At 49.7% G+C, this 25,444-nt stretch overlaps 28 non-coding genes across 28 annotated transcripts; 18 read left to right on the forward strand and 10 right to left on the reverse strand.

Annotated features, from left to right (window-relative positions):
* Positions 1-451: 451 nt before the first annotated feature.
* On the reverse strand, positions 452-524 carry Trnav-uac. Its single transcript has one exon. It is a non-coding gene; the product is annotated as a tRNA-Val (tRNA).
* A 235-nt stretch (positions 525-759) lies between these two features.
* Trnap-cgg lies at positions 760-831 on the forward strand. Its single transcript has one exon. It is a non-coding gene; the product is annotated as a tRNA-Pro (tRNA).
* A 1,639-nt stretch (positions 832-2,470) lies between these two features.
* Positions 2,471-2,542, forward strand: Trnap-ugg. Its single transcript has one exon. It is a non-coding gene; the product is annotated as a tRNA-Pro (tRNA).
* Positions 2,543-3,143: 601 nt separating this feature from the next.
* Positions 3,144-3,216, reverse strand: Trnav-uac. The gene has a single exon. It is a non-coding gene; the product is annotated as a tRNA-Val (tRNA).
* A 235-nt stretch (positions 3,217-3,451) lies between these two features.
* Trnap-cgg lies at positions 3,452-3,523 on the forward strand. The gene has a single exon. It is a non-coding gene; the product is annotated as a tRNA-Pro (tRNA).
* Positions 3,524-5,162: 1,639 nt separating this feature from the next.
* On the forward strand, positions 5,163-5,234 carry Trnap-ugg. Its single transcript has one exon. It is a non-coding gene; the product is annotated as a tRNA-Pro (tRNA).
* Positions 5,235-5,835: 601 nt separating this feature from the next.
* Trnav-uac lies at positions 5,836-5,908 on the reverse strand. The gene has a single exon. It is a non-coding gene; the product is annotated as a tRNA-Val (tRNA).
* Positions 5,909-6,143: 235 nt separating this feature from the next.
* Positions 6,144-6,215, forward strand: Trnap-cgg. The gene has a single exon. It is a non-coding gene; the product is annotated as a tRNA-Pro (tRNA).
* A 1,639-nt stretch (positions 6,216-7,854) lies between these two features.
* On the forward strand, positions 7,855-7,926 carry Trnap-ugg. Its single transcript has one exon. It is a non-coding gene; the product is annotated as a tRNA-Pro (tRNA).
* Positions 7,927-8,527: 601 nt separating this feature from the next.
* On the reverse strand, positions 8,528-8,600 carry Trnav-uac. The gene has a single exon. It is a non-coding gene; the product is annotated as a tRNA-Val (tRNA).
* Positions 8,601-8,835: 235 nt separating this feature from the next.
* Positions 8,836-8,907, forward strand: Trnap-cgg. The gene has a single exon. It is a non-coding gene; the product is annotated as a tRNA-Pro (tRNA).
* A 1,639-nt stretch (positions 8,908-10,546) lies between these two features.
* Trnap-ugg lies at positions 10,547-10,618 on the forward strand. The gene has a single exon. It is a non-coding gene; the product is annotated as a tRNA-Pro (tRNA).
* Positions 10,619-11,219: 601 nt separating this feature from the next.
* Positions 11,220-11,292, reverse strand: Trnav-uac. Its single transcript has one exon. It is a non-coding gene; the product is annotated as a tRNA-Val (tRNA).
* A 235-nt stretch (positions 11,293-11,527) lies between these two features.
* Trnap-cgg lies at positions 11,528-11,599 on the forward strand. The gene has a single exon. It is a non-coding gene; the product is annotated as a tRNA-Pro (tRNA).
* Positions 11,600-13,238: 1,639 nt separating this feature from the next.
* Trnap-ugg lies at positions 13,239-13,310 on the forward strand. The gene has a single exon. It is a non-coding gene; the product is annotated as a tRNA-Pro (tRNA).
* Positions 13,311-13,911: 601 nt separating this feature from the next.
* Positions 13,912-13,984, reverse strand: Trnav-uac. The gene has a single exon. It is a non-coding gene; the product is annotated as a tRNA-Val (tRNA).
* Positions 13,985-14,219: 235 nt separating this feature from the next.
* On the forward strand, positions 14,220-14,291 carry Trnap-cgg. Its single transcript has one exon. It is a non-coding gene; the product is annotated as a tRNA-Pro (tRNA).
* A 1,639-nt stretch (positions 14,292-15,930) lies between these two features.
* Positions 15,931-16,002, forward strand: Trnap-ugg. The gene has a single exon. It is a non-coding gene; the product is annotated as a tRNA-Pro (tRNA).
* A 601-nt stretch (positions 16,003-16,603) lies between these two features.
* Trnav-uac lies at positions 16,604-16,676 on the reverse strand. The gene has a single exon. It is a non-coding gene; the product is annotated as a tRNA-Val (tRNA).
* Positions 16,677-16,911: 235 nt separating this feature from the next.
* On the forward strand, positions 16,912-16,983 carry Trnap-cgg. The gene has a single exon. It is a non-coding gene; the product is annotated as a tRNA-Pro (tRNA).
* A 1,639-nt stretch (positions 16,984-18,622) lies between these two features.
* Trnap-ugg lies at positions 18,623-18,694 on the forward strand. Its single transcript has one exon. It is a non-coding gene; the product is annotated as a tRNA-Pro (tRNA).
* Positions 18,695-19,295: 601 nt separating this feature from the next.
* On the reverse strand, positions 19,296-19,368 carry Trnav-uac. The gene has a single exon. It is a non-coding gene; the product is annotated as a tRNA-Val (tRNA).
* Positions 19,369-19,603: 235 nt separating this feature from the next.
* Positions 19,604-19,675, forward strand: Trnap-cgg. The gene has a single exon. It is a non-coding gene; the product is annotated as a tRNA-Pro (tRNA).
* Positions 19,676-21,314: 1,639 nt separating this feature from the next.
* On the forward strand, positions 21,315-21,386 carry Trnap-ugg. Its single transcript has one exon. It is a non-coding gene; the product is annotated as a tRNA-Pro (tRNA).
* A 601-nt stretch (positions 21,387-21,987) lies between these two features.
* Positions 21,988-22,060, reverse strand: Trnav-uac. Its single transcript has one exon. It is a non-coding gene; the product is annotated as a tRNA-Val (tRNA).
* A 235-nt stretch (positions 22,061-22,295) lies between these two features.
* Trnap-cgg lies at positions 22,296-22,367 on the forward strand. The gene has a single exon. It is a non-coding gene; the product is annotated as a tRNA-Pro (tRNA).
* A 1,640-nt stretch (positions 22,368-24,007) lies between these two features.
* Positions 24,008-24,079, forward strand: Trnap-ugg. The gene has a single exon. It is a non-coding gene; the product is annotated as a tRNA-Pro (tRNA).
* A 601-nt stretch (positions 24,080-24,680) lies between these two features.
* Positions 24,681-24,753, reverse strand: Trnav-uac. The gene has a single exon. It is a non-coding gene; the product is annotated as a tRNA-Val (tRNA).
* Positions 24,754-25,444: the final 691 nt, after the last annotated feature.

The following is a 25,444-nucleotide window of genomic DNA, read 5'->3' on the forward strand; positions in this document are numbered from 1 at the left end:
AATTTTGCATGCAACGGAAAACAAGGTTGTCTTTGCGGGATATGTGCACCGTGAGTGGAGATTCAGCTTAATTGTGCGACAGTCTACCCTCATCTTACTAGCGACGGCAACAACCAAGGGGTGGCATGTAAGATTGAGCGTGGCTAAGAGTTTCTCATTATTAGTTAGCATCACACTTTGACAGAGCTGTGACAAGGCGAGTAGGGTGAGCTCAGGAAAGCCAGTAGCAAGCGCACTTGAAGTAGCCCTGAAGAACCGGATTATAAATTTTGCCAGCCATAATGGAGCTAGGGGCGTTCTCAGTTACCAAATACCGGTGCAATAAGAGAGCAACAGTATTTGACCGTAAAATGACGCCCTATCCGTCTAGCATACGACATTGCTTGTCTCTGCATACGCGGACGTGAGGTCATCTCGGAAATGAAATCCGAAATATAGATTAAAATTGTTGTGTTCCCGCCCGGGATCGAACCGGGGACCTTCTGCGTGTAAAGCAGACGTGATAACCGCTACACCACGGAAACGACGGTTCTTTTCATGTACCACCCGCAGACTCGTAATAGCAACAGTTTGTCTTCTGTGTTAGCAAGGGCATCGGCTACGAGCTCCCTCCGATTCGTGAAGTTCCTGTAGTAAAAGACGTCGATGGAAACAATCCAACCGCGACAGACAGGGAGAACGCTGGCTGAGCTGCAGCCCTACATGGTGAGACCATCAAAGGTGGCGTCATTCACATGCAGTGCGTTTTCGGAACGAATAGGCTCGTTGGTCTAGGGGTATGATTCCTGCTTCGGGTGCAGGAGGTCCCGGGTTCAAATCCCGGACGAGCCCTTGCGTTTTGTACAACGGTGCGGTAACAAATCGCATGGCGGCGGCTGTTTCGCGCATTTCCAGGCCTCCAAGTCAGCGCTAAAATCCGACAACCAGTTCTGAAACCGTTTCATGTTTCATTTGAGCCATGTGCACCCTGCTGATGGAACGTTTGAAGTTGATTTAAATGGTCACAGTAGAGATCGTAGCAAGTGTCTTGCTGAGTGCGACGAAAACGGGTTTCCGCCCGCAATCGAGCCGGGGACCTTCTGCGTGTTAGGCACGGCGCCTGGGCTCGGCGGCAGCTGCTGCTCTTTCCTTCCTTACGAGATACCGTCGATTCGCGCAGTCGTTATTGCAAAAGATGTCACCAAAGGCAATCGCTTCGTTAGCGGCACGGTGCCTGGGCTCGGCGGCAGCTCTACATGGAGGCACCAGCAGCCCAGCCAGGCCGCCGCCGGCACCGGTGCGCCACAGCCCAAGGAGTCGGCGGCCGCCCTGCAATGCCCCTGTCGTTGCATATTCCACCCGCCTCATATCCTCCCCATGTCTGACTCACTACCCCAAATGACACTGCAGTGGACGTGCTTATTACTATCGCTTTTGGAAGAACCAAGGCGCAGTATTCTAGTGTCGAACCGGTACTGCAAATTGGGATTAAGCAAAAATTTATTGTGTGGTCGAGCGACAGCTTCGGCTCGCTCTTCCTACATGATCGCTTCTTGTGCGGAATAATTCCTAGCTCGCCGATGGCTTCAGAGTTGGTCTTCTCGAAGTTTTGCTTTCGCACTGCATTCCGCAATCTTTTCGTTATGAGTTGTGTGCTTCGGTTTCCCGACTTTCTTGTGTTTAGTGCGTTTGGCTTCTCTTAACCCTTAGCCACCGCTTGCCGAAATTTCCACACTATCATCTGTCGATCTGCAGAGCTCGATGAAGGCATCGCGGCCGTTCCTGAGCTCGTGGAACGGTCGAATCTGTAGTTGTTTCCAGATCTCTCCCACACAACGGCCTCCCAGAAGCTTGGATTACAGAAGTACGCCACTACTCCCAGCCGGAGATTCACGATTGAAAGCAGAATGACATGAGCTACACGCAGCTCCGATTTTTTTTTTGTGTCTGACCTACTTTGAAAGACTTTGTAGTCGATTTACTTACTACTATCGCTGTTGGAAACCAGGTGATAACCGCACAGTATTCTAGAGACGATGAGGTAATGAAAATTTAGAATAAGTAAAACAGTATCAAAAGAAGTTGTGTGGTGGAGCAGCACATGCAATTCACGCTTCCTAGATATTCGTTACTGCATAGAATAATTCTTTTGTCTGCGGCGTCTTCAGTATCCGTCTTCTGGAAATTTTGCTTGCAGTATATTGTGCAATCTTTTCGTTACGAGTTGGTGCCTGGTTTCCCGATGTTCTTTTGTTTAGTGCATTCGCCTTCTCTTAACCCTGAGAAACCACATACCGAAACTGAGGCACTGCCGGCTGTTCATAAGCAGTGCTCGATGCAGTTATTTCGCTTTTTATTCGTTGCCTTTAATATTCTTCTCATCAGTGGTGAGTGCTGCCTGCAGAAAGCGTTTATCTTGCGAATTCACGTGAAAGTTTGTGTTCCCTGTGAGGCGCACTACTTGGGATTAACTTGACTGCTCCAGCCAGGTGGCTCGTTGGTCTAGGGGTATGATTCCTGCTTTGGGTGCAGGAGGTCCCGGGTTCAAATCCCGGACGAGCCCTGCCATTTTGACCGTGCTGAAGAGTAGGTGGAACTCAGCCCCGGTTGCAGCTCCTCAATGAAGAGTAGACGCCTGTTATAGCACGTGGATATAACAAGAATGCGGCACCAGTAAAGTACGTAGGTGGAATTCGGTAGAAAAGCAGACGGTAATTTTGCATGCAACGGAAAACAAGGTTGTCTTTGCGGGATATGTGCACCGTGAGTGGAGATTCAGCTTAATTGTGCGACAGTCTACCCTCATCTTACTAGCGACGGCAACAACCAAGGGGTGGCATGTAAGATTGAGCGTGGCTAAGAGTTTCTCATTATTAGTTAGCATCACACTTTGACAGAGCTGTGACAAGGCGAGTAGGGTGAGCTCAGGAAAGCCAGTAGCAAGCGCACTTGAAGTAGCCCTGAAGAACCGGATTATAAATTTTGCCAGCCATAATGGAGCTAGGGGCGTTCTCAGTTACCAAATACCGGTGCAATAAGAGAGCAACAGTATTTGACCGTAAAATGACGCCCTATCCGTCTAGCATACGACATTGCTTGTCTCTGCATACGCGGACGTGAGGTCATCTCGGAAATGAAATCCGAAATATAGATTAAAATTGTTGTGTTCCCGCCCGGGATCGAACCGGGGACCTTCTGCGTGTAAAGCAGACGTGATAACCGCTACACCACGGAAACGACGGTTCTTTTCATGTACCACCCGCAGACTCGTAATAGCAACAGTTTGTCTTCTGTGTTAGCAAGGGCATCGGCTACGAGCTCCCTCCGATTCGTGAAGTTCCTGTAGTAAAAGACGTCGATGGAAACAATCCAACCGCGACAGACAGGGAGAACGCTGGCTGAGCTGCAGCCCTACATGGTGAGACCATCAAAGGTGGCGTCATTCACATGCAGTGCGTTTTCGGAACGAATAGGCTCGTTGGTCTAGGGGTATGATTCCTGCTTCGGGTGCAGGAGGTCCCGGGTTCAAATCCCGGACGAGCCCTTGCGTTTTGTACAACGGTGCGGTAACAAATCGCATGGCGGCGGCTGTTTCGCGCATTTCCAGGCCTCCAAGTCAGCGCTAAAATCCGACAACCAGTTCTGAAACCGTTTCATGTTTCATTTGAGCCATGTGCACCCTGCTGATGGAACGTTTGAAGTTGATTTAAATGGTCACAGTAGAGATCGTAGCAAGTGTCTTGCTGAGTGCGACGAAAACGGGTTTCCGCCCGCAATCGAGCCGGGGACCTTCTGCGTGTTAGGCACGGCGCCTGGGCTCGGCGGCAGCTGCTGCTCTTTCCTTCCTTACGAGATACCGTCGATTCGCGCAGTCGTTATTGCAAAAGATGTCACCAAAGGCAATCGCTTCGTTAGCGGCACGGTGCCTGGGCTCGGCGGCAGCTCTACATGGAGGCACCAGCAGCCCAGCCAGGCCGCCGCCGGCACCGGTGCGCCACAGCCCAAGGAGTCGGCGGCCGCCCTGCAATGCCCCTGTCGTTGCATATTCCACCCGCCTCATATCCTCCCCATGTCTGACTCACTACCCCAAATGACACTGCAGTGGACGTGCTTATTACTATCGCTTTTGGAAGAACCAAGGCGCAGTATTCTAGTGTCGAACCGGTACTGCAAATTGGGATTAAGCAAAAATTTATTGTGTGGTCGAGCGACAGCTTCGGCTCGCTCTTCCTACATGATCGCTTCTTGTGCGGAATAATTCCTAGCTCGCCGATGGCTTCAGAGTTGGTCTTCTCGAAGTTTTGCTTTCGCACTGCATTCCGCAATCTTTTCGTTATGAGTTGTGTGCTTCGGTTTCCCGACTTTCTTGTGTTTAGTGCGTTTGGCTTCTCTTAACCCTTAGCCACCGCTTGCCGAAATTTCCACACTATCATCTGTCGATCTGCAGAGCTCGATGAAGGCATCGCGGCCGTTCCTGAGCTCGTGGAACGGTCGAATCTGTAGTTGTTTCCAGATCTCTCCCACACAACGGCCTCCCAGAAGCTTGGATTACAGAAGTACGCCACTACTCCCAGCCGGAGATTCACGATTGAAAGCAGAATGACATGAGCTACACGCAGCTCCGATTTTTTTTTTGTGTCTGACCTACTTTGAAAGACTTTGTAGTCGATTTACTTACTACTATCGCTGTTGGAAACCAGGTGATAACCGCACAGTATTCTAGAGACGATGAGGTAATGAAAATTTAGAATAAGTAAAACAGTATCAAAAGAAGTTGTGTGGTGGAGCAGCACATGCAATTCACGCTTCCTAGATATTCGTTACTGCATAGAATAATTCTTTTGTCTGCGGCGTCTTCAGTATCCGTCTTCTGGAAATTTTGCTTGCAGTATATTGTGCAATCTTTTCGTTACGAGTTGGTGCCTGGTTTCCCGATGTTCTTTTGTTTAGTGCATTCGCCTTCTCTTAACCCTGAGAAACCACATACCGAAACTGAGGCACTGCCGGCTGTTCATAAGCAGTGCTCGATGCAGTTATTTCGCTTTTTATTCGTTGCCTTTAATATTCTTCTCATCAGTGGTGAGTGCTGCCTGCAGAAAGCGTTTATCTTGCGAATTCACGTGAAAGTTTGTGTTCCCTGTGAGGCGCACTACTTGGGATTAACTTGACTGCTCCAGCCAGGTGGCTCGTTGGTCTAGGGGTATGATTCCTGCTTTGGGTGCAGGAGGTCCCGGGTTCAAATCCCGGACGAGCCCTGCCATTTTGACCGTGCTGAAGAGTAGGTGGAACTCAGCCCCGGTTGCAGCTCCTCAATGAAGAGTAGACGCCTGTTATAGCACGTGGATATAACAAGAATGCGGCACCAGTAAAGTACGTAGGTGGAATTCGGTAGAAAAGCAGACGGTAATTTTGCATGCAACGGAAAACAAGGTTGTCTTTGCGGGATATGTGCACCGTGAGTGGAGATTCAGCTTAATTGTGCGACAGTCTACCCTCATCTTACTAGCGACGGCAACAACCAAGGGGTGGCATGTAAGATTGAGCGTGGCTAAGAGTTTCTCATTATTAGTTAGCATCACACTTTGACAGAGCTGTGACAAGGCGAGTAGGGTGAGCTCAGGAAAGCCAGTAGCAAGCGCACTTGAAGTAGCCCTGAAGAACCGGATTATAAATTTTGCCAGCCATAATGGAGCTAGGGGCGTTCTCAGTTACCAAATACCGGTGCAATAAGAGAGCAACAGTATTTGACCGTAAAATGACGCCCTATCCGTCTAGCATACGACATTGCTTGTCTCTGCATACGCGGACGTGAGGTCATCTCGGAAATGAAATCCGAAATATAGATTAAAATTGTTATGTTCCCGCCCGGGATCGAACCGGGGACCTTCTGCGTGTAAAGCAGACGTGATAACCGCTACACCACGGAAACGACGGTTCTTTTCATGTACCACCCGGAGACTCGTAATAGCAACAGTTTGTCTTCTGTGTTAGCAAGGGCATCGGCTACGAGCTCCCTCCGATTCGTGAAGTTCCTGTAGTAAAAGACGTCGATGGAAACAATCCAACCGCGACAGACAGGGAGAACGCTGGCTGAGCTGCAGCCCTACATGGTGAGACCATCAAAGGTGGCGTCATTCACATGCAGTGCGTTTTCGGAACGAATAGGCTCGTTGGTCTAGGGGTATGATTCCTGCTTCGGGTGCAGGAGGTCCCGGGTTCAAATCCCGGACGAGCCCTTGCGTTTTGTACAACGGTGCGGTAACAAATCGCATGGCGGCGGCTGTTTCGCGCATTTCCAGGCCTCCAAGTCAGCGCTAAAATCCGACAACCAGTTCTGAAACCGTTTCATGTTTCATTTGAGCCATGTGCACCCTGCTGATGGAACGTTTGAAGTTGATTTAAATGGTCACAGTAGAGATCGTAGCAAGTGTCTTGCTGAGTGCGACGAAAACGGGTTTCCGCCCGCAATCGAGCCGGGGACCTTCTGCGTGTTAGGCACGGCGCCTGGGCTCGGCGGCAGCTGCTGCTCTTTCCTTCCTTACGAGATACCGTCGATTCGCGCAGTCGTTATTGCAAAAGATGTCACCAAAGGCAATCGCTTCGTTAGCGGCACGGTGCCTGGGCTCGGCGGCAGCTCTACATGGAGGCACCAGCAGCCCAGCCAGGCCGCCGCCGGCACCGGTGCGCCACAGCCCAAGGAGTCGGCGGCCGCCCTGCAATGCCCCTGTCGTTGCATATTCCACCCGCCTCATATCCTCCCCATGTCTGACTCACTACCCCAAATGACACTGCAGTGGACGTGCTTATTACTATCGCTTTTGGAAGAACCAAGGCGCAGTATTCTAGTGTCGAACCGGTACTGCAAATTGGGATTAAGCAAAAATTTATTGTGTGGTCGAGCGACAGCTTCGGCTCGCTCTTCCTACATGATCGCTTCTTGTGCGGAATAATTCCTAGCTCGCCGATGGCTTCAGAGTTGGTCTTCTCGAAGTTTTGCTTTCGCACTGCATTCCGCAATCTTTTCGTTATGAGTTGTGTGCTTCGGTTTCCCGACTTTCTTGTGTTTAGTGCGTTTGGCTTCTCTTAACCCTTAGCCACCGCTTGCCGAAATTTCCACACTATCATCTGTCGATCTGCAGAGCTCGATGAAGGCATCGCGGCCGTTCCTGAGCTCGTGGAACGGTCGAATCTGTAGTTGTTTCCAGATCTCTCCCACACAACGGCCTCCCAGAAGCTTGGATTACAGAAGTACGCCACTACTCCCAGCCGGAGATTCACGATTGAAAGCAGAATGACATGAGCTACACGCAGCTCCGATTTTTTTTTTGTGTCTGACCTACTTTGAAAGACTTTGTAGTCGATTTACTTACTACTATCGCTGTTGGAAACCAGGTGATAACCGCACAGTATTCTAGAGACGATGAGGTAATGAAAATTTAGAATAAGTAAAACAGTATCAAAAGAAGTTGTGTGGTGGAGCAGCACATGCAATTCACGCTTCCTAGATATTCGTTACTGCATAGAATAATTCTTTTGTCTGCGGCGTCTTCAGTATCCGTCTTCTGGAAATTTTGCTTGCAGTATATTGTGCAATCTTTTCGTTACGAGTTGGTGCCTGGTTTCCCGATGTTCTTTTGTTTAGTGCATTCGCCTTCTCTTAACCCTGAGAAACCACATACCGAAACTGAGGCACTGCCGGCTGTTTATAAGCAGTGCTCGATGCAGTTATTTCGCTTTTTATTCGTTGCCTTTAATATTCTTCTCATCAGTGGTGAGTGCTGCCTGCAGAAAGCGTTTATCTTGCGAATTCACGTGAAAGTTTGTGTTCCCTGTGAGGCGCACTACTTGGGATTAACTTGACTGGTCCAGCCAGGTGGCTCGTTGGTCTAGGGGTATGATTCCTGCTTTGGGTGCAGGAGGTCCCGGGTTCAAATCCCGGACGAGCCCTGCCATTTTGACCGTGCTGAAGAGTAGGTGGAACTCAGCCCCGGTTGCAGCTCCTCAATGAAGAGTAGACGCCTGTTATAGCACGTGGATATAACAAGAATGCGGCACCAGTAAAGTACGTAGGTGGAATTCGGTAGAAAAGCAGACGGTAATTTTGCATGCAACGGAAAACAAGGTTGTCTTTGCGGGATATGTGCACCGTGAGTGGAGATTCAGCTTAATTGTGCGACAGTCTACCCTCATCTTACTAGCGACGGCAACAACCAAGGGGTGGCATGTAAGATTGAGCGTGGCTAAGAGTTTCTCATTATTAGTTAGCATCACACTTTGACAGAGCTGTGACAAGGCGAGTAGGGTGAGCTCAGGAAAGCCAGTAGCAAGCGCACTTGAAGTAGCCCTGAAGAACCGGATTATAAATTTTGCCAGCCATAATGGAGCTAGGGGCGTTCTCAGTTACCAAATACCGGTGCAATAAGAGAGCAACAGTATTTGACCGTAAAATGACGCCCTATCCGTCTAGCATACGACATTGCTTGTCTCTGCATACGCGGACGTGAGGTCATCTCGGAAATGAAATCCGAAATATAGATTAAAATTGTTGTGTTCCCGCCCGGGATCGAACCGGGGACCTTCTGCGTGTAAAGCAGACGTGATAACCGCTACACCACGGAAACGACGGTTCTTTTCATGTACCACCCGGAGACTCGTAATAGCAACAGTTTGTCTTCTGTGTTAGCAAGGGCATCGGCTACGAGCTCCCTCCGATTCGTGAAGTTCCTGTAGTAAAAGACGTCGATGGAAACAATCCAACCGCGACAGACAGGGAGAACGCTGGCTGAGCTGCAGCCCTACATGGTGAGACCATCAAAGGTGGCGTCATTCACATGCAGTGCGTTTTCGGAACGAATAGGCTCGTTGGTCTAGGGGTATGATTCCTGCTTCGGGTGCAGGAGGTCCCGGGTTCAAATCCCGGACGAGCCCTTGCGTTTTGTACAACGGTGCGGTAACAAATCGCATGGCGGCGGCTGTTTCGCGCATTTCCAGGCCTCCAAGTCAGCGCTAAAATCCGACAACCAGTTCTGAAACCGTTTCATGTTTCATTTGAGCCATGTGCACCCTGCTGATGGAACGTTTGAAGTTGATTTAAATGGTCACAGTAGAGATCGTAGCAAGTGTCTTGCTGAGTGCGACGAAAACGGGTTTCCGCCCGCAATCGAGCCGGGGACCTTCTGCGTGTTAGGCACGGCGCCTGGGCTCGGCGGCAGCTGCTGCTCTTTCCTTCCTTACGAGATACCGTCGATTCGCGCAGTCGTTATTGCAAAAGATGTCACCAAAGGCAATCGCTTCGTTAGCGGCACGGTGCCTGGGCTCGGCGGCAGCTCTACATGGAGGCACCAGCAGCCCAGCCAGGCCGCCGCCGGCACCGGTGCGCCACAGCCCAAGGAGTCGGCGGCCGCCCTGCAATGCCCCTGTCGTTGCATATTCCACCCGCCTCATATCCTCCCCATGTCTGACTCACTACCCCAAATGACACTGCAGTGGACGTGCTTATTACTATCGCTTTTGGAAGAACCAAGGCGCAGTATTCTAGTGTCGAACCGGTACTGCAAATTGGGATTAAGCAAAAATTTATTGTGTGGTCGAGCGACAGCTTCGGCTCGCTCTTCCTACATGATCGCTTCTTGTGCGGAATAATTCCTAGCTCGCCGATGGCTTCAGAGTTGGTCTTCTCGAAGTTTTGCTTTCGCACTGCATTCCGCAATCTTTTCGTTATGAGTTGTGTGCTTCGGTTTCCCGACTTTCTTGTGTTTAGTGCGTTTGGCTTCTCTTAACCCTTAGCCACCGCTTGCCGAAATTTCCACACTATCATCTGTCGATCTGCAGAGCTCGATGAAGGCATCGCGGCCGTTCCTGAGCTCGTGGAACGGTCGAATCTGTAGTTGTTTCCAGATCTCTCCCACACAACGGCCTCCCAGAAGCTTGGATTACAGAAGTACGCCACTACTCCCAGCCGGAGATTCACGATTGAAAGCAGAATGACATGAGCTACACGCAGCTCCGATTTTTTTTTTGTGTCTGACCTACTTTGAAAGACTTTGTAGTCGATTTACTTACTACTATCGCTGTTGGAAACCAGGTGATAACCGCACAGTATTCTAGAGACGATGAGGTAATGAAAATTTAGAATAAGTAAAACAGTATCAAAAGAAGTTGTGTGGTGGAGCAGCACATGCAATTCACGCTTCCTAGATATTCGTTACTGCATAGAATAATTCTTTTGTCTGCGGCGTCTTCAGTATCCGTCTTCTGGAAATTTTGCTTGCAGTATATTGTGCAATCTTTTCGTTACGAGTTGGTGCCTGGTTTCCCGATGTTCTTTTGTTTAGTGCATTCGCCTTCTCTTAACCCTGAGAAACCACATACCGAAACTGAGGCACTGCCGGCTGTTCATAAGCAGTGCTCGATGCAGTTATTTCGCTTTTTATTCGTTGCCTTTAATATTCTTCTCATCAGTGGTGAGTGCTGCCTGCAGAAAGCGTTTATCTTGCGAATTCACGTGAAAGTTTGTGTTCCCTGTGAGGCGCACTACTTGGGATTAACTTGACTGCTCCAGCCAGGTGGCTCGTTGGTCTAGGGGTATGATTCCTGCTTTGGGTGCAGGAGGTCCCGGGTTCAAATCCCGGACGAGCCCTGCCATTTTGACCGTGCTGAAGAGTAGGTGGAACTCAGCCCCGGTTGCAGCTCCTCAATGAAGAGTAGACGCCTGTTATAGCACGTGGATATAACAAGAATGCGGCACCAGTAAAGTACGTAGGTGGAATTCGGTAGAAAAGCAGACGGTAATTTTGCATGCAACGGAAAACAAGGTTGTCTTTGCGGGATATGTGCACCGTGAGTGGAGATTCAGCTTAATTGTGCGACAGTCTACCCTCATCTTACTAGCGACGGCAACAACCAAGGGGTGGCATGTAAGATTGAGCGTGGCTAAGAGTTTCTCATTATTAGTTAGCATCACACTTTGACAGAGCTGTGACAAGGCGAGTAGGGTGAGCTCAGGAAAGCCAGTAGCAAGCGCACTTGAAGTAGCCCTGAAGAACCGGATTATAAATTTTGCCAGCCATAATGGAGCTAGGGGCGTTCTCAGTTACCAAATACCGGTGCAATAAGAGAGCAACAGTATTTGACCGTAAAATGACGCCCTATCCGTCTAGCATACGACATTGCTTGTCTCTGCATACGCGGACGTGAGGTCATCTCGGAAATGAAATCCGAAATATAGATTAAAATTGTTATGTTCCCGCCCGGGATCGAACCGGGGACCTTCTGCGTGTAAAGCAGACGTGATAACCGCTACACCACGGAAACGACGGTTCTTTTCATGTACCACCCGGAGACTCGTAATAGCAACAGTTTGTCTTCTGTGTTAGCAAGGGCATCGGCTACGAGCTCCCTCCGATTCGTGAAGTTCCTGTAGTAAAAGACGTCGATGGAAACAATCCAACCGCGACAGACAGGGAGAACGCTGGCTGAGCTGCAGCCCTACATGGTGAGACCATCAAAGGTGGCGTCATTCACATGCAGTGCGTTTTCGGAACGAATAGGCTCGTTGGTCTAGGGGTATGATTCCTGCTTCGGGTGCAGGAGGTCCCGGGTTCAAATCCCGGACGAGCCCTTGCGTTTTGTACAACGGTGCGGTAACAAATCGCATGGCGGCGGCTGTTTCGCGCATTTCCAGGCCTCCAAGTCAGCGCTAAAATCCGACAACCAGTTCTGAAACCGTTTCATGTTTCATTTGAGCCATGTGCACCCTGCTGATGGAACGTTTGAAGTTGATTTAAATGGTCACAGTAGAGATCGTAGCAAGTGTCTTGCTGAGTGCGACGAAAACGGGTTTCCGCCCGCAATCGAGCCGGGGACCTTCTGCGTGTTAGGCACGGCGCCTGGGCTCGGCGGCAGCTGCTGCTCTTTCCTTCCTTACGAGATACCGTCGATTCGCGCAGTCGTTATTGCAAAAGATGTCACCAAAGGCAATCGCTTCGTTAGCGGCACGGTGCCTGGGCTCGGCGGCAGCTCTACATGGAGGCACCAGCAGCCCAGCCAGGCCGCCGCCGGCACCGGTGCGCCACAGCCCAAGGAGTCGGCGGCCGCCCTGCAATGCCCCTGTCGTTGCATATTCCACCCGCCTCATATCCTCCCCATGTCTGACTCACTACCCCAAATGACACTGCAGTGGACGTGCTTATTACTATCGCTTTTGGAAGAACCAAGGCGCAGTATTCTAGTGTCGAACCGGTACTGCAAATTGGGATTAAGCAAAAATTTATTGTGTGGTCGAGCGACAGCTTCGGCTCGCTCTTCCTACATGATCGCTTCTTGTGCGGAATAATTCCTAGCTCGCCGATGGCTTCAGAGTTGGTCTTCTCGAAGTTTTGCTTTCGCACTGCATTCCGCAATCTTTTCGTTATGAGTTGTGTGCTTCGGTTTCCCGACTTTCTTGTGTTTAGTGCGTTTGGCTTCTCTTAACCCTTAGCCACCGCTTGCCGAAATTTCCACACTATCATCTGTCGATCTGCAGAGCTCGATGAAGGCATCGCGGCCGTTCCTGAGCTCGTGGAACGGTCGAATCTGTAGTTGTTTCCAGATCTCTCCCACACAACGGCCTCCCAGAAGCTTGGATTACAGAAGTACGCCACTACTCCCAGCCGGAGATTCACGATTGAAAGCAGAATGACATGAGCTACACGCAGCTCCGATTTTTTTTTTGTGTCTGACCTACTTTGAAAGACTTTGTAGTCGATTTACTTACTACTATCGCTGTTGGAAACCAGGTGATAACCGCACAGTATTCTAGAGACGATGAGGTAATGAAAATTTAGAATAAGTAAAACAGTATCAAAAGAAGTTGTGTGGTGGAGCAGCACATGCAATTCACGCTTCCTAGATATTCGTTACTGCATAGAATAATTCTTTTGTCTGCGGCGTCTTCAGTATCCGTCTTCTGGAAATTTTGCTTGCAGTATATTGTGCAATCTTTTCGTTACGAGTTGGTGCCTGGTTTCCCGATGTTCTTTTGTTTAGTGCATTCGCCTTCTCTTAACCCTGAGAAACCACATACCGAAACTGAGGCACTGCCGGCTGTTTATAAGCAGTGCTCGATGCAGTTATTTCGCTTTTTATTCGTTGCCTTTAATATTCTTCTCATCAGTGGTGAGTGCTGCCTGCAGAAAGCGTTTATCTTGCGAATTCACGTGAAAGTTTGTGTTCCCTGTGAGGCGCACTACTTGGGATTAACTTGACTGGTCCAGCCAGGTGGCTCGTTGGTCTAGGGGTATGATTCCTGCTTTGGGTGCAGGAGGTCCCGGGTTCAAATCCCGGACGAGCCCTGCCATTTTGACCGTGCTGAAGAGTAGGTGGAACTCAGCCCCGGTTGCAGCTCCTCAATGAAGAGTAGACGCCTGTTATAGCACGTGGATATAACAAGAATGCGGCACCAGTAAAGTACGTAGGTGGAATTCGGTAGAAAAGCAGACGGTAATTTTGCATGCAACGGAAAACAAGGTTGTCTTTGCGGGATATGTGCACCGTGAGTGGAGATTCAGCTTAATTGTGCGACAGTCTACCCTCATCTTACTAGCGACGGCAACAACCAAGGGGTGGCATGTAAGATTGAGCGTGGCTAAGAGTTTCTCATTATTAGTTAGCATCACACTTTGACAGAGCTGTGACAAGGCGAGTAGGGTGAGCTCAGGAAAGCCAGTAGCAAGCGCACTTGAAGTAGCCCTGAAGAACCGGATTATAAATTTTGCCAGCCATAATGGAGCTAGGGGCGTTCTCAGTTACCAAATACCGGTGCAATAAGAGAGCAACAGTATTTGACCGTAAAATGACGCCCTATCCGTCTAGCATACGACATTGCTTGTCTCTGCATACGCGGACGTGAGGTCATCTCGGAAATGAAATCCGAAATATAGATTAAAATTGTTGTGTTCCCGCCCGGGATCGAACCGGGGACCTTCTGCGTGTAAAGCAGACGTGATAACCGCTACACCACGGAAACGACGGTTCTTTTCATGTACCACCCGGAGACTCGTAATAGCAACAGTTTGTCTTCTGTGTTAGCAAGGGCATCGGCTACGAGCTCCCTCCGATTCGTGAAGTTCCTGTAGTAAAAGACGTCGATGGAAACAATCCAACCGCGACAGACAGGGAGAACGCTGGCTGAGCTGCAGCCCTACATGGTGAGACCATCAAAGGTGGCGTCATTCACATGCAGTGCGTTTTCGGAACGAATAGGCTCGTTGGTCTAGGGGTATGATTCCTGCTTCGGGTGCAGGAGGTCCCGGGTTCAAATCCCGGACGAGCCCTTGCGTTTTGTACAACGGTGCGGTAACAAATCGCATGGCGGCGGCTGTTTCGCGCATTTCCAGGCCTCCAAGTCAGCGCTAAAATCCGACAACCAGTTCTGAAACCGTTTCATGTTTCATTTGAGCCATGTGCACCCTGCTGATGGAACGTTTGAAGTTGATTTAAATGGTCACAGTAGAGATCGTAGCAAGTGTCTTGCTGAGTGCGACGAAAACGGGTTTCCGCCCGCAATCGAGCCGGGGACCTTCTGCGTGTTAGGCACGGCGCCTGGGCTCGGCGGCAGCTGCTGCTCTTTCCTTCCTTACGAGATACCGTCGATTCGCGCAGTCGTTATTGCAAAAGATGTCACCAAAGGCAATCGCTTCGTTAGCGGCACGGTGCCTGGGCTCGGCGGCAGCTCTACATGGAGGCACCAGCAGCCCAGCCAGGCCGCCGCCGGCACCGGTGCGCCACAGCCCAAGGAGTCGGCGGCCGCCCTGCAATGCCCCTGTCGTTGCATATTCCACCCGCCTCATATCCTCCCCATGTCTGACTCACTACCCCAAATGACACTGCAGTGGACGTGCTTATTACTATCGCTTTTGGAAGAACCAAGGCGCAGTATTCTAGTGTCGAACCGGTACTGCAAATTGGGATTAAGCAAAAATTTATTGTGTGGTCGAGCGACAGCTTCGGCTCGCTCTTCCTACATGATCGCTTCTTGTGCGGAATAATTCCTAGCTCGCCGATGGCTTCAGAGTTGGTCTTCTCGAAGTTTTGCTTTCGCACTGCATTCCGCAATCTTTTCGTTATGAGTTGTGTGCTTCGGTTTCCCGACTTTCTTGTGTTTAGTGCGTTTGGCTTCTCTTAACCCTTAGCCACCGCTTGCCGAAATTTCCACACTATCATCTGTCGATCTGCAGAGCTCGATGAAGGCATCGCGGCCGTTCCTGAGCTCGTGGAACGGTCGAATCTGTAGTTGTTTCCAGATCTCTCCCACACAACGGCCTCCCAGAAGCTTGGATTACAGAAGTACGCCACTACTCCCAGCCGGAGATTCACGATTGAAAGCAGAATGACATGAGCTACACGCAGCTCCGATTTTTTTTTTGTGTCTGACCTACTTTGAAAGACTTTGTAGTCGATTTACTTACTACTATCGCTGTTGGAAACCAGGTGATAACCGCACAGTATTCTAGAGACGATGAGGTAATGAAAATTTAGAATAAGTAAAACAGTATCAAAAGAAGTTGTGTGGTGGAGCAGCACATGCAATTCACGCTTCCTAGATATTCGTTACTGCATAGAATAATTCTTTTGTCTGCGGCGTCTTCAGTATCCGTCTTCTGGAAATTTTGCTTGCAGTATATTGTGCAATCTTTTCGTTACGAGTTGGTGCCTGGTTTCCCGATGTTCTTTTGTTTAGTGCATTCGCCTTCTCTTAACCCTGAGAAACCACATACCGAAACTGAGGCACTGCCGGCTGTTCATAAGCAGTGCTCGATGCAGTTATTTCGCTTTTTATTCGTTGCCTTTAATATTCTTCTCATCAGTGGTGAGTGCTGCCTGCAGAAAGCGTTTATCTTGCGAATTCACGTGAAAGTTTGTGTTCCCTGTGAGGCGCACTACTTGGGATTAACTTGACTGCTCCAGCCAGGTGGCTCGTTGGTCTAGGGGTATGATTCCTGCTTTGGGTGCAGGAGGTCCCGGGTTCAAATCCCGGACGAGCCCTGCCATTTTGACCGTGCTGAAGAGTAGGTGGAACTCAGCCCCGGTTGCAGCTCCTCAATGAAGAGTAGACGCCTGTTATAGCACGTGGATATAACAAGAATGCGGCACCAGTAAAGTACGTAGGTGGAATTCGGTAGAAAAGCAGACGGTAATTTTGCATGCAACGGAAAACAAGGTTGTCTTTGCGGGATATGTGCACCGTGAGTGGAGATTCAGCTTAATTGTGCGACAGTCTACCCTCATCTTACTAGCGACGGCAACAACCAAGGGGTGGCATGTAAGATTGAGCGTGGCTAAGAGTTTCTCATTATTAGTTAGCATCACACTTTGACAGAGCTGTGACAAGGCGAGTAGGGTGAGCTCAGGAAAGCCAGTAGCAAGCGCACTTGAAGTAGCCCTGAAGAACCGGATTATAAATTTTGCCAGCCATAATGGAGCTAGGGGCGTTCTCAGTTACCAAATACCGGTGCAATAAGAGAGCAACAGTATTTGACCGTAAAATGACGCCCTATCCGTCTAGCATACGACATTGCTTGTCTCTGCATACGCGGACGTGAGGTCATCTCGGAAATGAAATCCGAAATATAGATTAAAATTGTTGTGTTCCCGCCCGGGATCGAACCGGGGACCTTCTGCGTGTAAAGCAGACGTGATAACCGCTACACCACGGAAACGACGGTTCTTTTCATGTACCACCCGGAGACTCGTAATAGCAACAGTTTGTCTTCTGTGTTAGCAAGGGCATCGGCTACGAGCTCCCTCCGATTCGTGAAGTTCCTGTAGTAAAAGACGTCGATGGAAACAATCCAACCGCGACAGACAGGGAGAACGCTGGCTGAGCTGCAGCCCTACATGGTGAGACCATCAAAGGTGGCGTCATTCACATGCAGTGCGTTTTCGGAACGAATAGGCTCGTTGGTCTAGGGGTATGATTCCTGCTTCGGGTGCAGGAGGTCCCGGGTTCAAATCCCGGACAAGCCCTTGCGTTTTGTACAACGGTGCGGTAACAAATCGCATGGCGGCGGCTGTTTCGCGCATTTCCAGGCCTCCAAGTCAGCGCTAAAATCCGACAACCAGTTCTGAAACCGTTTCATGTTTCATTTGAGCCATGTGCACCCTGCTGATGGAACGTTTGAAGTTGATTTAAATGGTCACAGTAGAGATCGTAGCAAGTGTCTTGCTGAGTGCGACGAAAACGGGTTTCCGCCCGCAATCGAGCCGGGGACCTTCTGCGTGTTAGGCACGGCGCCTGGGCTCGGCGGCAGCTGCTGCTCTTTCCTTCCTTACGAGATACCGTCGATTCGCGCAGTCGTTATTGCAAAAGATGTCACCAAAGGCAATCGCTTCGTTAGCGGCACGGTGCCTGGGCTCGGCGGCAGCTCTACATGGAGGCACCAGCAGCCCAGCCAGGCCGCCGCCGGCACCGGTGCGCCACAGCCCAAGGAGTCGGCGGCCGCCCTGCAATGCCCCTGTCGTTGCATATTCCACCCGCCTCATATCCTCCCCATGTCTGACTCACTACCCCAAATGACACTGCAGTGGACGTGCTTATTACTATCGCTTTTGGAAGAACCAAGGCGCAGTATTCTAGTGTCGAACCGGTACTGCAAATTGGGATTAAGCAAAAATTTATTGTGTGGTCGAGCGACAGCTTCGGCTCGCTCTTCCTACATGATCGCTTCTTGTGCGGAATAATTCCTAGCTCGCCGATGGCTTCAGAGTTGGTCTTCTCGAAGTTTTGCTTTCGCACTGCATTCCGCAATCTTTTCGTTATGAGTTGTGTGCTTCGGTTTCCCGACTTTCTTGTGTTTAGTGCGTTTGGCTTCTCTTAACCCTTAGCCACCGCTTGCCGAAATTTCCACACTATCATCTGTCGATCTGCAGAGCTCGATGAAGGCATCGCGGCCGTTCCTGAGCTCGTGGAACGGTCGAATCTGTAGTTGTTTCCAGATCTCTCCCACACAACGGCCTCCCAGAAGCTTGGATTACAGAAGTACGCCACTACTCCCAGCCGGAGATTCACGATTGAAAGCAGAATGACATGAGCTACACGCAGCTCCGATTTTTTTTTTGTGTCTGACCTACTTTGAAAGACTTTGTAGTCGATTTACTTACTACTATCGCTGTTGGAAACCAGGTGATAACCGCACAGTATTCTAGAGACGATGAGGTAATGAAAATTTAGAATAAGTAAAACAGTATCAAAAGAAGTTGTGTGGTGGAGCAGCACATGCAATTCACGCTTCCTAGATATTCGTTACTGCATAGAATAATTCTTTTGTCTGCGGCGTCTTCAGTATCCGTCTTCTGGAAATTTTGCTTGCAGTATATTGTGCAATCTTTTCGTTACGAGTTGGTGCCTGGTTTCCCGATGTTCTTTTGTTTAGTGCATTCGCCTTCTCTTAACCCTGAGAAACCACATACCGAAACTGAGGCACTGCCGGCTGTTCATAAGCAGTGCTCGATGCAGTTATTTCGCTTTTTATTCGTTGCCTTTAATATTCTTCTCATCAGTGGTGAGTGCTGCCTGCAGAAAGCGTTTATCTTGCGAATTCACGTGAAAGTTTGTGTTCCCTGTGAGGCGCACTACTTGGGATTAACTTGACTGCTCCAGCCAGGTGGCTCGTTGGTCTAGGGGTATGATTCCTGCTTTGGGTGCAGGAGGTCCCGGGTTCAAATCCCGGACGAGCCCTGCCATTTTGACCGTGCTGAAGAGTAGGTGGAACTCAGCCCCGGTTGCAGCTCCTCAATGAAGAGTAGACGCCTGTTATAGCACGTGGATATAACAAGAATGCGGCACCAGTAAAGTACGTAGGTGGAATTCGGTAGAAAAGCAGACGGTAATTTTGCATGCAACGGAAAACAAGGTTGTCTTTGCGGGATATGTGCACCGTGAGTGGAGATTCAGCTTAATTGTGCGACAGTCTACCCTCATCTTACTAGCGACGGCAACAACCAAGGGGTGGCATGTAAGATTGAGCGTGGCTAAGAGTTTCTCATTATTAGTTAGCATCACACTTTGACAGAGCTGTGACAAGGCGAGTAGGGTGAGCTCAGGAAAGCCAGTAGCAAGCGCACTTGAAGTAGCCCTGAAGAACCGGATTATAAATTTTGCCAGCCATAATGGAGCTAGGGGCGTTCTCAGTTACCAAATACCGGTGCAATAAGAGAGCAACAGTATTTGACCGTAAAATGACGCCCTATCCGTCTAGCATACGACATTGCTTGTCTCTGCATACGCGGACGTGAGGTCATCTCGGAAATGAAATCCGAAATATAGATTAAAATTGTTGTGTTCCCGCCCGGGATCGAACCGGGGACCTTCTGCGTGTAAAGCAGACGTGATAACCGCTACACCACGGAAACGACGGTTCTGTTCATGTACCACCCGGAGACTCGTAATAGCAACAGTTTGTCTTCTGTGTTAGCAAGGGCATCGGCTACGAGCTCCCTCCGATTCGTGAAGTTCCTGTAGTAAAAGACGTCGATGGAAACAATCCAACCGCGACAGACAGGGAGAACGCTGGCTGAGCTGCAGCCCTACATGGTGAGACCATCAAAGGTGGCGTCATTCACATGCAGTGCGTTTTCGGAACGAATAGGCTCGTTGATCTAGGGGTATGATTCCTGCTTCGGGTGCAGGAGGTCCCGGGTTCAAATCCCGGACGAGCCCTTGCGTTTTGTACAACGGTGCGGTAACAAATCGCATGGCGGCGGCTGTTTCGCGCATTTCCAGGCCTCCAAGTCAGCGCTAAAATCCGACAACCAGTTCTGAAACCGTTTCATGTTTCATTTGAGCCATGTGCACCCTGCTGATGGAACGTTTGAAGTTGATTTAAATGGTCACAGTAGAGATCGTAGCAAGTGTCTTGCTGAGTGCGACGAAAACGGGTTTCCGCCCGCAATCGAGCCGGGGACCTTCTGCGTGTTAGGCACGGCGCCTGGGCTCGGCGGCAGCTGCTGCTCTTTCCTTCCTTACGAGATACCGTCGATTCGCGCAGTCGTTATTGCAAAAGATGTCACCAAAGGCAATCGCTTCGTTAGCGGCACGGTGCCTGGGCTCGGCGGCAGCTCTACATGGAGGCACCAGCAGCCCAGCCAGGCCGCCGCCGGCACCGGTGCGCCACAGCCCAAGGAGTCGGCGGCCGCCCTGCAATGCCCCTGTCGTTGCATATTCCACCCGCCTCATATCCTCCCCATGTCTGACTCACTACCCCAAATGACACTGCAGTGGACGTGCTTATTACTATCGCTTTTGGAAGAACCAAGGCGCAGTATTCTAGTGTCGAACCGGTACTGCAAATTGGGATTAAGCAAAAATTTATTGTGTGGTCGAGCGACAGCTTCGGCTCGCTCTTCCTACATGATCGCTTCTTGTGCGGAATAATTCCTAGCTCGCCGATGGCTTCAGAGTTGGTCTTCTCGAAGTTTTGCTTTCGCACTGCATTCCGCAATCTTTTCGTTATGAGTTGTGTGCTTCGGTTTCCCGACTTTCTTGTGTTTAGTGCGTTTGGCTTCTCTTAACCCTTAGCCACCGCTTGCCGAAATTTCCACACTATCATCTGTCGATCTGCAGAGCTCGATGAAGGCATCGCGGCCGTTCCTGAGCTCGTGGAACGGTCGAATCTGTAGTTGTTTCCAGATCTCTCCCACACAACGGCCTCCCAGAAGCTTGGATTACAGAAGTACGCCACTACTCCCAGCCGGAGATTCACGATTGAAAGCAGAATGACATGAGCTACACGCAGCTCCGATTTTTTTTTTGTGTCTGACCTACTTTGAAAGACTTTGTAGTCGATTTACTTACTACTATCGCTGTTGGAAACCAGGTGATAACCGCACAGTATTCTAGAGACGATGAGGTAATGAAAATTTAGAATAAGTAAAACAGTATCAAAAGAAGTTGTGTGGTGGAGCAGCACATGCAATTCACGCTTCCTAGATATTCGTTACTGCATAGAATAATTCTTTTGTCTGCGGCGTCTTCAGTATCCGTCTTCTGGAAATTTTGCTTGCAGTATATTGTGCAATCTTTTCGTTACGAGTTGGTGCCTGGTTTCCCGATGTTCTTTTGTTTAGTGCATTCGCCTTCTCTTAACCCTGAGAAACCACATACCGAAACTGAGGCACTGCCGGCTGTTCATAAGCAGTGCTCGATGCAGTTATTTCGCTTTTTATTCGTTGCCTTTAATATTCTTCTCATCAGTGGTGAGTGCTGCCTGCAGAAAGCGTTTATCTTGCGAATTCACGTGAAAGTTTGTGTTCCCTGTGAGGCGCACTACTTGGGATTAACTTGACTGCTCCAGCCAGGTGGCTCGTTGGTCTAGGGGTATGATTCCTGCTTTGGGTGCAGGAGGTCCCGGGTTCAAATCCCGGACGAGCCCTGCCATTTTGACCGTGCTGAAGAGTAGGTGGAACTCAGCCCCGGTTGCAGCTCCTCAATGAAGAGTAGACGCCTGTTATAGCACGTGGATATAACAAGAATGCGGCACCAGTAAAGTACGTAGGTGGAATTCGGTAGAAAAGCAGACGGTAATTTTGCATGCAACGGAAAACAAGGTTGTCTTTGCGGGATATGTGCACCGTGAGTGGAGATTCAGCTTAATTGTGCGACAGTCTACCCTCATCTTACTAGCGACGGCAACAACCAAGGGGTGGCATGTAAGATTGAGCGTGGCTAAGAGTTTCTCATTATTAGTTAGCATCACACTTTGACAGAGCTGTGACAAGGCGAGTAGGGTGAGCTCAGGAAAGCCAGTAGCAAGCGCACTTGAAGTAGCCCTGAAGAACCGGATTATAAATTTTGCCAGCCATAATGGAGCTAGGGGCGTTCTCAGTTACCAAATACCGGTGCAATAAGAGAGCAACAGTATTTGACCGTAAAATGACGCCCTATCCGTCTAGCATACGACATTGCTTGTCTCTGCATACGCGGACGTGAGGTCATCTCGGAAATGAAATCCGAAATATAGATTAAAATTGTTGTGTTCCCGCCCGGGATCGAACCGGGGACCTTCTGCGTGTAAAGCAGACGTGATAACCGCTACACCACGGAAACGACGGTTCTTTTCATGTACCACCCGGAGACTCGTAATAGCAACAGTTTGTCTTCTGTGTTAGCAAGGGCATCGGCTACGAGCTCCCTCCGATTCGTGAAGTTCCTGTAGTAAAAGACGTCGATGGAAACAATCCAACCGCGACAGACAGGGAGAACGCTGGCTGAGCTGCAGCCCTACATGGTGAGACCATCAAAGGTGGCGTCATTCACATGCAGTGCGTTTTCGGAACGAATAGGCTCGTTGGTCTAGGGGTATGATTCCTGCTTCGGGTGCAGGAGGTCCCGGGTTCAAATCCCGGACGAGCCCTTGCGTTTTGTACAACGGTGCGGTAACAAATCGCATGGCGGCGGCTGTTTCGCGCATTTCCAGGCCTCCAAGTCAGCGCTAAAATCCGACAACCAGTTCTGAAACCGTTTCATGTTTCATTTGAGCCATGTGCACCCTGCTGATGGAACGTTTGAAGTTGATTTAAATGGTCACAGTAGAGATCGTAGCAAGTGTCTTGCTGAGTGCGACGAAAACGGGTTTCCGCCCGCAATCGAGCCGGGGACCTTCTGCGTGTTAGGCACGGCGCCTGGGCTCGGCGGCAGCTGCTGCTCTTTCCTTCCTTACGAGATACCGTCGATTCGCGCAGTCGTTATTGCAAAAGATGTCACCAAAGGCAATCGCTTCGTTAGCGGCACGGTGCCTGGGCTCGGCGGCAGCTCTACATGGAGGCACCAGCAGCCCAGCCAGGCCGCCGCCGGCACCGGTGCGCCACAGCCCAAGGAGTCGGCGGCCGCCCTGCAATGCCCCTGTCGTTGCATATTCCACCCGCCTCATATCCTCCCCATGTCTGACTCACTACCCCAAATGACACTGCAGTGGACGTGCTTATTACTATCGCTTTTGGAAGAACCAAGGCGCAGTATTCTAGTGTCGAACCGGTACTGCAAATTGGGATTAAGCAAAAATTTATTGTGTGGTCGAGCGACAGCTTCGGCTCGCTCTTCCTACATGATCGCTTCTTGTGCGGAATAATTCCTAGCTCGCCGATGGCTTCAGAGTTGGTCTTCTCGAAGTTTTGCTTTCGCACTGCATTCCGCAATCTTTTCGTTATGAGTTGTGTGCTTCGGTTTCCCGACTTTCTTGTGTTTAGTGCGTTTGGCTTCTCTTAACCCTTAGCCACCGCTTGCCGAAATTTCCACACTATCATCTGTCGATCTGCAGAGCTCGATGAAGGCATCGCGGCCGTTCCTGAGCTCGTGGAACGGTCGAATCTGTAGTTGTTTTCCAGATCTCTCCCACACAACGGCCTCCCAGAAGCTTGGATTACAGAAGTACGCCACTACTCCCAGCCGGAGATTCACGATTGAAAGCAGAATGACATGAGCTACACGCAGCTCCGATTTTTTTTTTGTGTCTGACCTACTTTGAAAGACTTTGTAGTCGATTTACTTACTACTATCGCTGTTGGAAACCAGGTGATAACCGCACAGTATTCTAGAGACGATGAGGTAATGAAAATTTAGAATAAGTAAAACAGTATCAAAAGAAGTTGTGTGGTGGAGCAGCACATGCAATTCACGCTTCCTAGATATTCGTTACTGCATAGAATAATTCTTTTGTCTGCGGCGTCTTCAGTATCCGTCTTCTGGAAATTTTGCTTGCAGTATATTGTGCAATCTTTTCGTTACGAGTTGGTGCCTGGTTTCCCGATGTTCTTTTGTTTAGTGCATTCGCCTTCTCTTAACCCTGAGAAACCACATACCGAAACTGAGGCACTGCCGGCTGTTCATAAGCAGTGCTCGATGCAGTTATTTCGCTTTTTATTCGTTGCCTTTAATATTCTTCTCATCAGTGGTGAGTGCTGCCTGCAGAAAGCGTTTATCTTGCGAATTCACGTGAAAGTTTGTGTTCCCTGTGAGGCGCACTACTTGGGATTAACTTGACTGCTCCAGCCAGGTGGCTCGTTGGTCTAGGGGTATGATTCCTGCTTTGGGTGCAGGAGGTCCCGGGTTCAAATCCCGGACGAGCCCTGCCATTTTGACCGTGCTGAAGAGTAGGTGGAACTCAGCCCCGGTTGCAGCTCCTCAATGAAGAGTAGACGCCTGTTATAGCACGTGGATATAACAAGAATGCGGCACCAGTAAAGTACGTAGGTGGAATTCGGTAGAAAAGCAGACGGTAATTTTGCATGCAACGGAAAACAAGGTTGTCTTTGCGGGATATGTGCACCGTGAGTGGAGATTCAGCTTAATTGTGCGACAGTCTACCCTCATCTTACTAGCGACGGCAACAACCAAGGGGTGGCATGTAAGATTGAGCGTGGCTAAGAGTTTCTCATTATTAGTTAGCATCACACTTTGACAGAGCTGTGACAAGGCGAGTAGGGTGAGCTCAGGAAAGCCAGTAGCAAGCGCACTTGAAGTAGCCCTGAAGAACCGGATTATAAATTTTGCCAGCCATAATGGAGCTAGGGGCGTTCTCAGTTACCAAATACCGGTGCAATAAGAGAGCAACAGTATTTGACCGTAAAATGACGCCCTATCCGTCTAGCATACGACATTGCTTGTCTCTGCATACGCGGACGTGAGGTCATCTCGGAAATGAAATCCGAAATATAGATTAAAATTGTTGTGTTCCCGCCCGGGATCGAACCGGGGACCTTCTGCGTGTAAAGCAGACGTGATAACCGCTACACCACGGAAACGACGGTTCTTTTCATGTACCACCCGGAGACTCGTAATAGCAACAGTTTGTCTTCTGTGTTAGCAAGGGCATCGGCTACGAGCTCCCTCCGATTCGTGAAGTTCCTGTAGTAAAAGACGTCGATGGAAACAATCCAACCGCGACAGACAGGGAGAACGCTGGCTGAGCTGCAGCCCTACATGGTGAGACCATCAAAGGTGGCGTCATTCACATGCAGTGCGTTTTCGGAACGAATAGGCTCGTTGGTCTAGGGGTATGATTCCAGTTCCGCTTTGGACGCCGTGCAGTGTGGACGTGCCTAGTCTTCCGCTCCGCCGTAGCGTTACGTATAGTGGACTATCGTTTTTGTTTACGTGTTGTGTTGCAACTTCTGTGAGTGTTTCTCCGTCGTTGTTTCGTACCTTGTGTTACTTTCTGTCCTTATTTCAGTGTTTTTTGTGTAGCGGTTTCGACCGCATATTTTGAAAATGTCGTCCCAGGTTATTCCTCGTCAGGCTACAGTTAGTTTTGCTTTTGACAAGTCAACCCGCCATGTGCAACCTAGTTCTCTTGAGATTCATGATTGGTTGGTAGATACCTTTGGTGTTCATTCGGATCAGGTGCACACTGCTTATTTTGATACCGAACTGTATGTTTTCTTTGTTAAGTTTATGGACCCACTTCAGGTTGATAAAATTCTTTCTAAATATGGT

Source organism: Schistocerca piceifrons, unplaced genomic scaffold, assembly GCF_021461385.2.
Source record: "Schistocerca piceifrons isolate TAMUIC-IGC-003096 unplaced genomic scaffold, iqSchPice1.1 HiC_scaffold_527, whole genome shotgun sequence".
Taxonomy (NCBI): domain Eukaryota; kingdom Metazoa; phylum Arthropoda; class Insecta; order Orthoptera; family Acrididae; genus Schistocerca; species Schistocerca piceifrons.